The sequence below is a fragment of the Tribolium castaneum genome, chromosome 3 (assembly GCF_031307605.1).
Source record: "Tribolium castaneum strain GA2 chromosome 3, icTriCast1.1, whole genome shotgun sequence".
Taxonomy (NCBI): domain Eukaryota; kingdom Metazoa; phylum Arthropoda; class Insecta; order Coleoptera; family Tenebrionidae; genus Tribolium; species Tribolium castaneum.
The window spans coordinates 1,045,731-1,056,749 of NC_087396.1; the positions used below are offsets into that span (position 1 = coordinate 1,045,731).

An 11,019-nucleotide genomic window follows, 5' to 3' on the forward strand; every position below is an offset into this window, starting at 1 on the left:
TTTTTATACCAGTTTTAAAATGAGTTATTAATTTTATTCAATTTCTTGCCTAAAAACACAGATCACAGATGATCTCTTGCATAGAAATGAGAACACGCTCATATAACACACAAAATAAGCTTCATTTTTGCTTAGAAAACTAAGCTTACTTTTATTACTATTATTATTATTTTTATTATTATTATTATTACTATTATTATTATTATTATTACTATTATTATTATTATTATTATTATTATTACTATTATTATTATTATTATTATTATTATTATTATTTTTATTATTGTTATTATTATTATTATTATTATTATTATTATTATTATTAAAACGCTGTATTCTAGCACAAAATACTAATTACATTATAGTTTCGACGAGAATAGCTTATTTGGAATGATTCATGCTTTCAAACGAGTAAATTTTTATTAAACAGATGCCAAACATCATGTTTTGTCCTATAAAGACATTTTATATTGCAGTTTGTATTAAAACGAAATATTTACGTTGATTCTTTGTTAGAAGCAGCAAACCTAACATTAAAGAATCTGAAAACTTTGTATTATTATTATTATTATTATTATTAACATAGATTCTTTGCTGAGGTTAACACCTTTATAGCAAAATATCAAGAAATACGGTTTCGTGTTAAATAAAACACCATTGAATAATGAAAAATGAAATACAATTTTAATCTACAGTTAAATTAGTTAACTAATAAAGGTTAATGTTAATTATTGTAATGTGTCATATTGATTCTTGAAGGAAGAAACAGTAACAGCTGCAACAACGTTATCAGGCAAGCCATTCCATATATCAAATGCACGATTTGTCAAATAATTCTTTCTAACGGTAGTCTTAAATGGTTCTTTTTTCAGCTTATAAGAATGACCTCTAAGTCTGTCATGATATTGAATTTGCAAGAAATTGCGTGTTACTCCAGGAAATAAACCATGAGTAAGCCGAAAAATTTGAATTGCATCTGCCCTGTTTTGACGAGCACGTTGATCTGGTATTTTGAGTATTTCAAGACGTTGTTCATATGAAACTTGTCTTAAACAGTGTGTCCATCTAGTTACCAGGTGCTGAGTTCTTTCCAGCAAATCAATATCCTTTAACAAATAAGGTCTCCAGACTGGAATGGCAAATTCCAAATGCGGCCTTATGTAAGTGATGTACACCTTTGAAATAAAACTGACTGAAGGATTTGGAAAAACATGCTTTAGCAAATAAAACATTTTACGCGCTCGACCCACTGATGCTAGACATTGCTCTGACCATCCTAACTTATCATTTACAATGACCCCTAGATCTTTGGTTGAGGTTTTTACACTCAGGAGTGTGCCATTTATATGGTAAAGGTACTTTGGGTTGTTGTGGCCACACTGAAGTACACAGCATTTTGCAATATTTAGTGGTATTTGCCACTTCTCGCTCCATTGGAAGATTAAATTAAGTTGGTCTTGCAAGTCCGTGACAAGTGGGTTAGCAAATAACTTAATATCATCCGCATATGCTGAATAGCTGTCCAGTGAAAACAATAAATCTGCTGTATATAACAAGAATAAAATTGGTCCAAGAACTGATCCCTGTGGGACCCCACTTAATACTGGTTTAGAGTACGAAAATTTACCACAGACTTTTACACAATAGTTTCGATTTGATAGAAACGCTCGGATCCAATCAAGCAAATTTCCTGTTACACCATAGGACTCCAGTTTTGCTAACAAGAGATTGTGAGGGACTTTATCAAAGGCTTTACTAAAATCAAGGTAAATTATGTCTACAGGTTGGTTAGTGTCTAACATTTTTGTCCATAGATTTGTGCAGGATAGCAAATTTGTGACAACTGACCTACCTGGTAAAAAGCCGTGCTGATGCTCAGGTATTAAATTATTTTTTCTCATGTAAGTTAATAGTTCCTTGACTATAACTTTTTCCATAATTTTACAGCATGTCGACGTGAGACTTACAGGTCTATAGTTAGCAGGATCAAGTTTATCTCCTGACTTGTACAAAGGCGTGATTGTTGCTTGCAACCACTCGTAGGGCAAAGTGCCTTGTAAGAATGATTTTGTCATCATTTTGGCAAGTGGGCCCGACAACGAAGCAGCACAAGTTCTCAGGAGTTTGGGAGGTATCTGATCCGGACCTGGAGCTGTATTTAATTTAATGGCACAGAGTTGGCTTTTTACCAGATCCGGAGTAAAATTAATATAAGACAACCCACTAAATGTACTTGTAGGCATAAATGACGGTATATTATTATTAATGTTTAAATTATAGGTAGCAGCAAAACTGTCCGCTAAAGTGTTTGCAGTTTCTGTATGATCGGAGCAGAGTAGACCTGAAGCATTTCGTACTAAAGGGACCGACACACGACTAGAGATAAATTTACGTACATGGGAATAAAATAGTTTTGGTTTATTTAATATAGAATTTTCATAATTACACCTGGCTATTTGTAAATCAGATTTTAGTTGGTTAGAAAATCTTTTATAAGCAGAAAAATTATCTTCAGTAGGCTTCCTTTTAAATTTTTTCCATAATTTAGCTTTGTATTTTATTTTGTCAAGCATGTGTTGATTTATCCACGGTTTATCTTTTCTCAGTCGGTTTGTAAACAGTCTGGAATTTGTTGTAATGCAAGTTTGTAAAATCGATTTAAAATGTTTCCATTGTTCTTCCGCATTTAGTGAATCTAAACCATTCCAGTCGTAAGTCAAGAGACTTTCGTCTATGCGAGTGTAGTCAACAATTGATGTTGTTTTAATTCTTGCATTTGGCTCTGAATATATCATAATTTGTAACTCAATTTCGATTTTTGAATGATCAGATGTACCTACAGGATTCGAAACGTTTAAAGACGATACAAGGTTAACGTCAGACAAAATTACCAAATCAAGTAATGAAGGACGTTGTTGGGATCTAAATCGTGTAGGTTCAGTGACTATTTGTGACAAATTATTCTCCAAGAGCAATTCAGAAAATTGTTTTTCGATGATTGTTTGACCTGTTGTGTTTTTAGCAGACCAGTCTATACATGGAAAATTGAAATCTCCCATGATAATTAAGTTAGGATACTGATTAATAGTTGATTGTATGGTATTAAATAGATTTTTATCATTTTCGTGATTGTTAAAAGACGCTCCTGTTGGTGGTCTGTAAATACATGCTATAACAAAGGTTTGTTCATTTCCTTCAAATTTTAACCATAGAGAATCATAAGGTTTAACAGATATGCAAATTTGAGTAATTTTAAAAAATTTTGAAATTTTAATTTTATCTACATAAAAACACACACCGCCACCTTTTTGAGATAGGCGATCATCTCTGTAAATAGAGTAATTTTCAATGTGTACAGCATCATCAGAGATAGACGGATTAAGCCAAGTCTCCGTGAGTGCGATAATAGAAGGTCTAAATTCAGTTACTTCTAATAACAAATCATTAAATTTTGAAGATAAAGATGCGATATTCGTATACAGAAGAGCCATTGAACAAGGGTAAATATTTAGTTTTTTTGATGTGAAATAATTTTTGGTACGTGGTTAACGTATTTTTTCGGACACAAACCACCGAATTTTGTATCAGTTTAGACAAAAACGGTTGATTTTCGACAATATTTTGCTTTGAACAAGAAAACATATCAAACTGACTAAAAACGTCTTATTTTAACACAAAACAAAAGATTTGCGTTATAGTCTTAACGAGAGCTGTTAATTTCAAACGGTTCTATGCTTTGAAACGAGTAAACTTTCACTGTACAGAGGAAAAACATCTTATTTCGCCTTTTAAAAACGATTCATGCCACAGTTTGGATAAAAACCAATTATTTTCGTTAATTCATTGTTACAAACATGAAACCTTACATCAAAGTAACTGAAAACCCCTTATTCAGGCACAGAAATTCGAATTACGTTTCAGTCTGGACAAAAACTGCTTACTTTAGACGATCCTTTGTTTTGAATACAAAAACTTACATTAAAAAGATTAAAAACGTCTTATTCTGGCTGAAAACTGCAAATTATATATTACTCTAGATAAAAGCAATTTATCCTGATTACTCCTTTACTTAGAATAGAGTAAACTTGTATAAAACTTAATGAAAACTTTAAATTTCGTCTCAAAGGAATAATTTACGTTATAGTTTTGACCAGCACTGTTTATTTCAAACGATTTTATGATTTGAAACTAATGAACTTTTATGAGGCAGATGCAAAACCACATATTACCATATAAAGCGTTGTTTTAAAGCAAATTATTACCTTTTGCAACAAGAAATTTCACGTCAAAGAAACTGAAAACTTCGTATCCATACATAAATATCGAATTACGTATCAGTTTAGGCAAATACAGCATATTTTAAACGATTCCTTGCTATAAACAAGAAAAATTTTATCAAGCATATTGAAAACGTCTTATTCTCGAAAATAAGAGCAAATTATGTATCAGTTTTAACAAAAGCGGATTACTCTGTTTGATTCTATGCTTAGAGTAGAGTAAACTACTATAAAACGTAATGAAAACTCTATATTCAAGCTCAAAAGAACAAATTACGTTATAGTTTTGACTAAAAAAAATATTTCGAACGATTACATACTTTGAAGTAAGCAAACTTTAATTGAACAAGTGAAAAAGCTAATACTTTGCTTTAAAATAACGATTTATGTGGTAATATGGTATTTTGCATCTGTCCTATAAAAGTTTACTCGTTTCGCTCCATTGAATCATTCGAAATAAATTATCTTGACACAACAACGAAAATAATTTGTTTTTGTTTAAACTGTAACATAAGTCGTTTTTATAAAACGAACTAAGACGTTTGGCATCTGTTTGGTGAAAGTTTTCTCGTTTGGGGGCATAAAATCGTTTGAAATTAAGAGTTCTGGTCAAAACTATAACGTAAATTATTTCTTTGTATCACTTTAAAGATTTGCGTTATAGTCTTGCCGAGAACTGTTAATTTCAAACGATTCTATGCTTTGAAACCAGTATACTTTCACTGAACAGAGTCAAAACGTCTGATTTCGCCTTTAAAAAACGATTTATGTCACAGTTTGGATTAAAACCAATGATTTTCGTTTATTCATTGTTACAAACAAGAAACCTTACATCAAAGAAACTGAAAACCTCTTATTCAGGCCCAGAAAATCAAATTACGTTTCAGTCTGGACACAATTGCTTATTTTAGACGATTCTTTCTTTTGAACACGAAAACTTACATTAAAAAGATTAAAAACATCTTATTCTGGCTCAAAACTGCAAATTGTGTATTACTTTGGATAAAAGCAGTTTATCCTGATTACTCCTTTGCTTAGAATAGAGCAAACTTGTATAAAACTTAATGAAAACTTTAAATTTCGTCTCAAAGAAATAATTTACATTATAGTTTTGACCAGAACTGTTAATTTCAAACGATTTTATGCCCTCAAACGAGAAAACTTTCACTAAACAGATGCCAAACGTCTTAGTTCGTTTTATAAAAACATGTTAGTTTGAACAAAAAAATTATTTTCGTTGTTGTGTCAAAATAATTTACTTCGAATGATTCAATGGAGCGAAACGAGTAAACTTTTATAGGACAAATGCAAAATACCATATTACCACATAAATCGTTATTTTAAAGCAAAGTATTAGCTTTTGCACTTGTTCAATTAAAGTTTGCTTACTTCGAAGTATGTAGTCGTCCGAAATAATTTTTTTTTGTCAAAACTATAACGTAATTTGTTCTTTTGAGCTTGAATATAGAGTTTTCATTACGTTTTATAGTAGTTTACCCTACTCTAAGCATAGAATCAAACAGAGTAATCCGCTTTTGTTAAAACTGATACATAATTTGCTCTTATTTTCGAGAATAAGACATTTTCAATATGTTTGATAAAATTTTTCTTGTTTATAGCAAGGAATCGTTTAAAATAAGCTGTATTTGTCTAAACTGATACGTAATTCGATATTTGTGCATGGATACGATGTTTTCAGTTTCTTTGACGTGAAATTTCTTGTTGCAAAAGGTAATAATTTGCTTTAAAACAACGCTTTATATGGTAATATGTGGTTTTGCATCTGCCCCATAAAAGTTCATTAGTTTCGAATCATAAAATCGTTTGAAATAAACAGTGCTGGTCAAAACTATAACGTAAATTATTTCTTTGAGACGAAATTTAAAGTTTTCATTAAGTTTTATACAAGTTTACTCTATTCTAAGTAAAGGAGTACTCAGGATAAATTGCTTTTATCTAGAGTAATATATAATTTGCAGTTTTCAGCCAGAATAAGACGTTTAAAAGGCGAAATAAGATGTTTTTCCTCTGTACAGTGAAAGTTTACTCGTTTCAAAGCATAGAACCGTTTGAAATTAACAGCTCTCGTTAAGACTATAACGCAAATCTTTTGTTTTGTGCTAAAATAAAACGTTTTTAGTCAGTTTGATATAAGTTTTCTTGTTCAAAGCAAAATATTGTCGAAAATCAACCGTTTTTGTCTAAACTGATACAAAATTCGGTGGTTTGTGTCCGAATACAAAGTTTTCAGATTCTTTAATGTTAGGTTTGCTGCTTCTAACAAAGAATCAACGAAAATATTTTGTTTTAATACAAACTGCAACATAAAATGTCTTTATAGGACAAAACATGATGTTTGGCGTCTGTTTAATAAAAATTTACTCGTTTGGCAGCATAGAATCATTCCAAATAAGCTATTCTCGTCGAAACTATAATGTAATTAGTATTTTGTGTTAGAATACAGCGTTTTTGTTTGATTTATTAACAATTTTGTCTATTTTAAGCAATGAAACGAATAGGGTTAGCTGCCTTTATTCAAAGTGATACATAAATTGCTCTTTTATGCCAGATTAATACGTTTTTAGTCTGTTCGATGTATGTTTTCATGTTCAAAGCAAAAGATCGTCTAAAATAAGCCGTTTTTGTTTGAACTGATGAACAATTCAGACTGAGAGTCAACAAAAATAATTTGTTTTAATCCAAACTGATACTTTTTGACCCTATAAGAGTCCTATAAGAGTCCGAGATACGCCGTTCTCGTCAAGTCTATAACGTAATTCGTTTTTTTGTGTCAGAATACGACGTTATCTGTCTTTTTTATATAATTTTTTAATAATAATAATAATAATAATAACAATAATAATAATAATAATAATAATAATAAATAATAATAATAATAATAATAATAATAATAATAATAATAATAATAATAATAATAATAATAATAAAAATAATAATAGTAATAAAAGTAAGCTTAGTTTTCTAAGCAAAAATGAAGCTTATTTTGTGTGTTATATGAGCGTTTTCTCATTTCTATGCAAGAGATCATCTGTGATCTGTGTTTTTAGGCAAGAAATTGTCTAAAATTAAAAACTCATTTTAAAACTGGTATAAAAACATTTACTATACAAAAGTTAATAATAATAATAATAATAATAATAATAATAATAATAATAGTAATAATAATAATAATATTAACAATAATAATAATAATAATAATAAAAATAATAATAATAGTAATAAAAGTAAGCTTAGTTTTCTAAGCAAAAATGAAGCTTATTTTGTGTGTTATATGACCGTTTTCTCATTTCTATGCAAGAGATCATCTGTGATCTGTGTTTTTAGGCAAGAAATTGAATAAAATTAATAACTCATTTTAAAACTGGTATAAAAACATTTACTATACAAAAGTTAATAATAATAATAATAATAATAATAATAATAATAATAATAATAATAATAATAGTAATACAAGAAATAATAATAATAATAATAATAATAATAATAATAATAATACTTATAATAATGAATTTCTTTCTAAATTAAAGCTTAGTTTTTCTAAGCTAAAATGATGCTTATTTTGTGTTATCTGAGCGTTTTCTCATTGCTATGCAAGAGATCATCTGTGATCTGTGTTTTTAGGCAAGAAATTGTCTAAAATTAAAAACTCATTTTAAAACTGATATAAAAACATTTACTATACAAAAGTTAATAATAATAATAATAATAATAATAATAATAATAATAATAATAATAATAATAGTAATAAAAGTAAGCTTAGTTTTCTAAGCCAAAATGAAGCTTATTTTGTGTGTTATATGAGCGTTTTCTCATTTCTATGCAAGAGATCATCTGTGATCTGTGTTTTTAGGCAAGAAATTGAATAAAATTAATAACTCATTTTAAAACTGGTATAAAAACATTTACTATACAAAAGTTAATAATAATAATAATAATAATAATAATAATAATAATAATAATAATAATAATAATAATAATAATAATAATAATAATAATAATAATAATAATAATAATAATAATAATAATAATAGTAATAAAAGGAATAATAATAATAATAATAATAATAATAATAATGATAATAATACTTATAATAATGAATTTCTTTCTAAATTAAAGCTTAGTTTTTCTAAGCAAAAATGATGCTTATTTTGTGTTATCTGAGCGTTTTCTCATTTCTATGCAAGAGATCATCTGTGATCTGTTTTTTTAGGCAAAAAATTGTCTAAAATTAATAACTCATTTTAAAACTGGTATAAAAACATTTACTATACAAAAGTTATAATCGGTTTTTAATAATAATAATAATAATAATATTAATAATAATAATAATAATAATAATATTAATATTATAATAATAATAATAATAATAATAATGATAATAATAATAATAATAATAATAATAAATAATAATAATAAAAATAATAGTAATAATAATAATAATAATAAAAATAATAATAATAATAAAACTAATAATAATAATAATAATAACAATAATAATAATAATAATAATAATAATAATAATAGACTAACACTTTAGTAGAGGAAAAAGGAGAAGACATAAATGTCACCAAAGTCTTGAGAGTCGTTTTTAGTCGTCATATTAATAACAATAACATTAATAATAATAATACTAATATTACTAAATTTGCTTATATGCAAGCGCTTAATTAAGGTAACAGTTTCATGCTTATATCTCGAAAACAGTTACTCCTATCAATTTTTATCTTTTTACTAAAATTAAAGCTGATAAAATTTCCTACAAAATAGTTATTTGCATTTTTTATGTAGAACTAACCATAAGCGAGATATAAGTTTGAAAATAATTAATATTTAAAAAAAAGTGCTTTAACAGAAAATGTCTTGTGATTTAAAATACACTTAATTTAATGGGTTCAGTACTTTATTAGAAGAAAAAGGAGGTGACATAAAAGTCACCAAAGTCTTCAGAGTTGTTTTTAGTACTAAATTTGCTTATATGCAAGCCCTTAATTAAGGTAACAGTTTTTTGGTTTCTTGCTTATATCTCGAAAACAGTTACTCCTATCAATTTTTATCTTTTCACTAAAATTAAAGCTGATAAAATTTCCTACAAAATAGTTATTTGCATTTTTCATGTAGGACTAACCATAAGCGAGATATAAGTTTGAAAATAATTAATATTTAAAAAAAAATGTGCTTTAACAGAAAATGTCTTGTGATTTAAAATACACTTAATTTATTATGTCCAATACTTTATTAGAAGAAAAAGGAGGTGACAGAAAGGTCACTGAAGTCTTCAGAGTCAATTTTAAATGCTGCATTTTCGTCTTTGTCTCAAACATTGAAAGCTGAATTACATTTTTGTTCAGTAACAGTTACAGTTTTCTTATTGGTTTTTTGCTTATATCTCGAAAACAGTTACTCCTATCAATTTTTATCTTTCTTTCAAAATTAAAGCTGATAAAATTTTCTACAAAATAGTTATTCGCATTTTTTTTGTAGGACCAACCATAAGCGAGTTATAGAGTTGGATATAAATAATCTTTAACAAAAATTTGCTTAAAAATAAAATGTTTGAAAAACCGAAATTAAACTAAATTAATTAAGACTAACACTTTAGTAGAGGAAAAAGGAGAAGACATAAAAGTCACCAAAGTCTTGAGAGTCGTTTTTAGTCGTCATATTAATAACAATAACATTAATAATAATAATACTAATATTACAAAATTTGCTTATATGCAAGCGCTTAATTAAGGTAACAGTTTCATGCTTATATCTCGAAAACAGTTACTCCTATTAATTTTTATCTTTTTACTAAAATTTAAGCTGATAAAATTTCCTACAAAATGTTTATTTGCATTTTTCATGTAGGACTAACCATAAGCGAGATATAAGTCTGAAAATAATTAATATTTAAAAAAAAAGTGCTTTAACAGAAAATGTCTTGTGATTTAAAATACACTTAATTTATTGGGTCCAATACTTTATTAGAAGAAAAAGGAGGTGACATAAAAGTCACTGAAGTCTTCGGAGTCGTTTTTAAATGCTGCATTTTCGTCTTCGCCTCAAACATTGAAAACTGAATTACATTTTTGTTCAGTAACAGTTACAGTTTTCTTATTGGTTTTTTGCTTATATCTCGAAAACAGTTACTCCTATCAAATTTTATCTTTTTTCCAAAATTAAAGCTGATAAAATTTCCAACAAAATAGTTATTTACATTTTTCTTGTAGGACCAAGCATAAACGAGTTATGGAGTTGGATATAAATAATATTTAACAAAAATTTGCTTTAAAATAAAATGTTTGAAAATCCGAAATTAAACTAAATTAATTAAGACTAACACATTAGTAGAAGAAAAAGGAGAAGATATAAAAGTCACCAAAGTCTTGAGAGTCGTTTTTAGTCGTCATATTAATAACAATAACATTAATAATAATAATACTAATATTACTAAATTTGCTTATATGCAAGCGCTTAATTAAGGCAACAGTTTCTTGCTTATATCTCGAAAACAGTTACTCCTGTCAATTTTTATCTTTTTACAAAAATTAAGGCTGATAAAATTTCCTACAAAATAGTTTTTTGCATTTTTTATGTAGGACTAACCATAAGCGGGATATAAGTATGAAAATAATTAATATTTAAAAAAAAAGTGCTTTGACAGAAAATGTCTTGTGATTTAAAATACACTTAATTTAATGGGTCCAATACTTTATTAGAAGAAAAAGGAGGAGACATA

The 11,019-nt window shown here is 27.3% G+C and overlaps 1 long non-coding RNA gene across 1 annotated transcript; it reads left to right on the plus strand.

Annotated features, from left to right (window-relative positions):
* The first annotated feature begins 685 nt into the window (after positions 1-685).
* Positions 686-3,181, plus strand: LOC135265731 (uncharacterized). The gene is made up of 3 exons (XR_010333544.1): positions 686-1,879; positions 1,948-2,229; positions 2,281-3,181. It is a non-coding gene; the product is annotated as an uncharacterized LOC135265731 (long non-coding RNA).
* Positions 3,182-11,019: the final 7,838 nt, after the last annotated feature.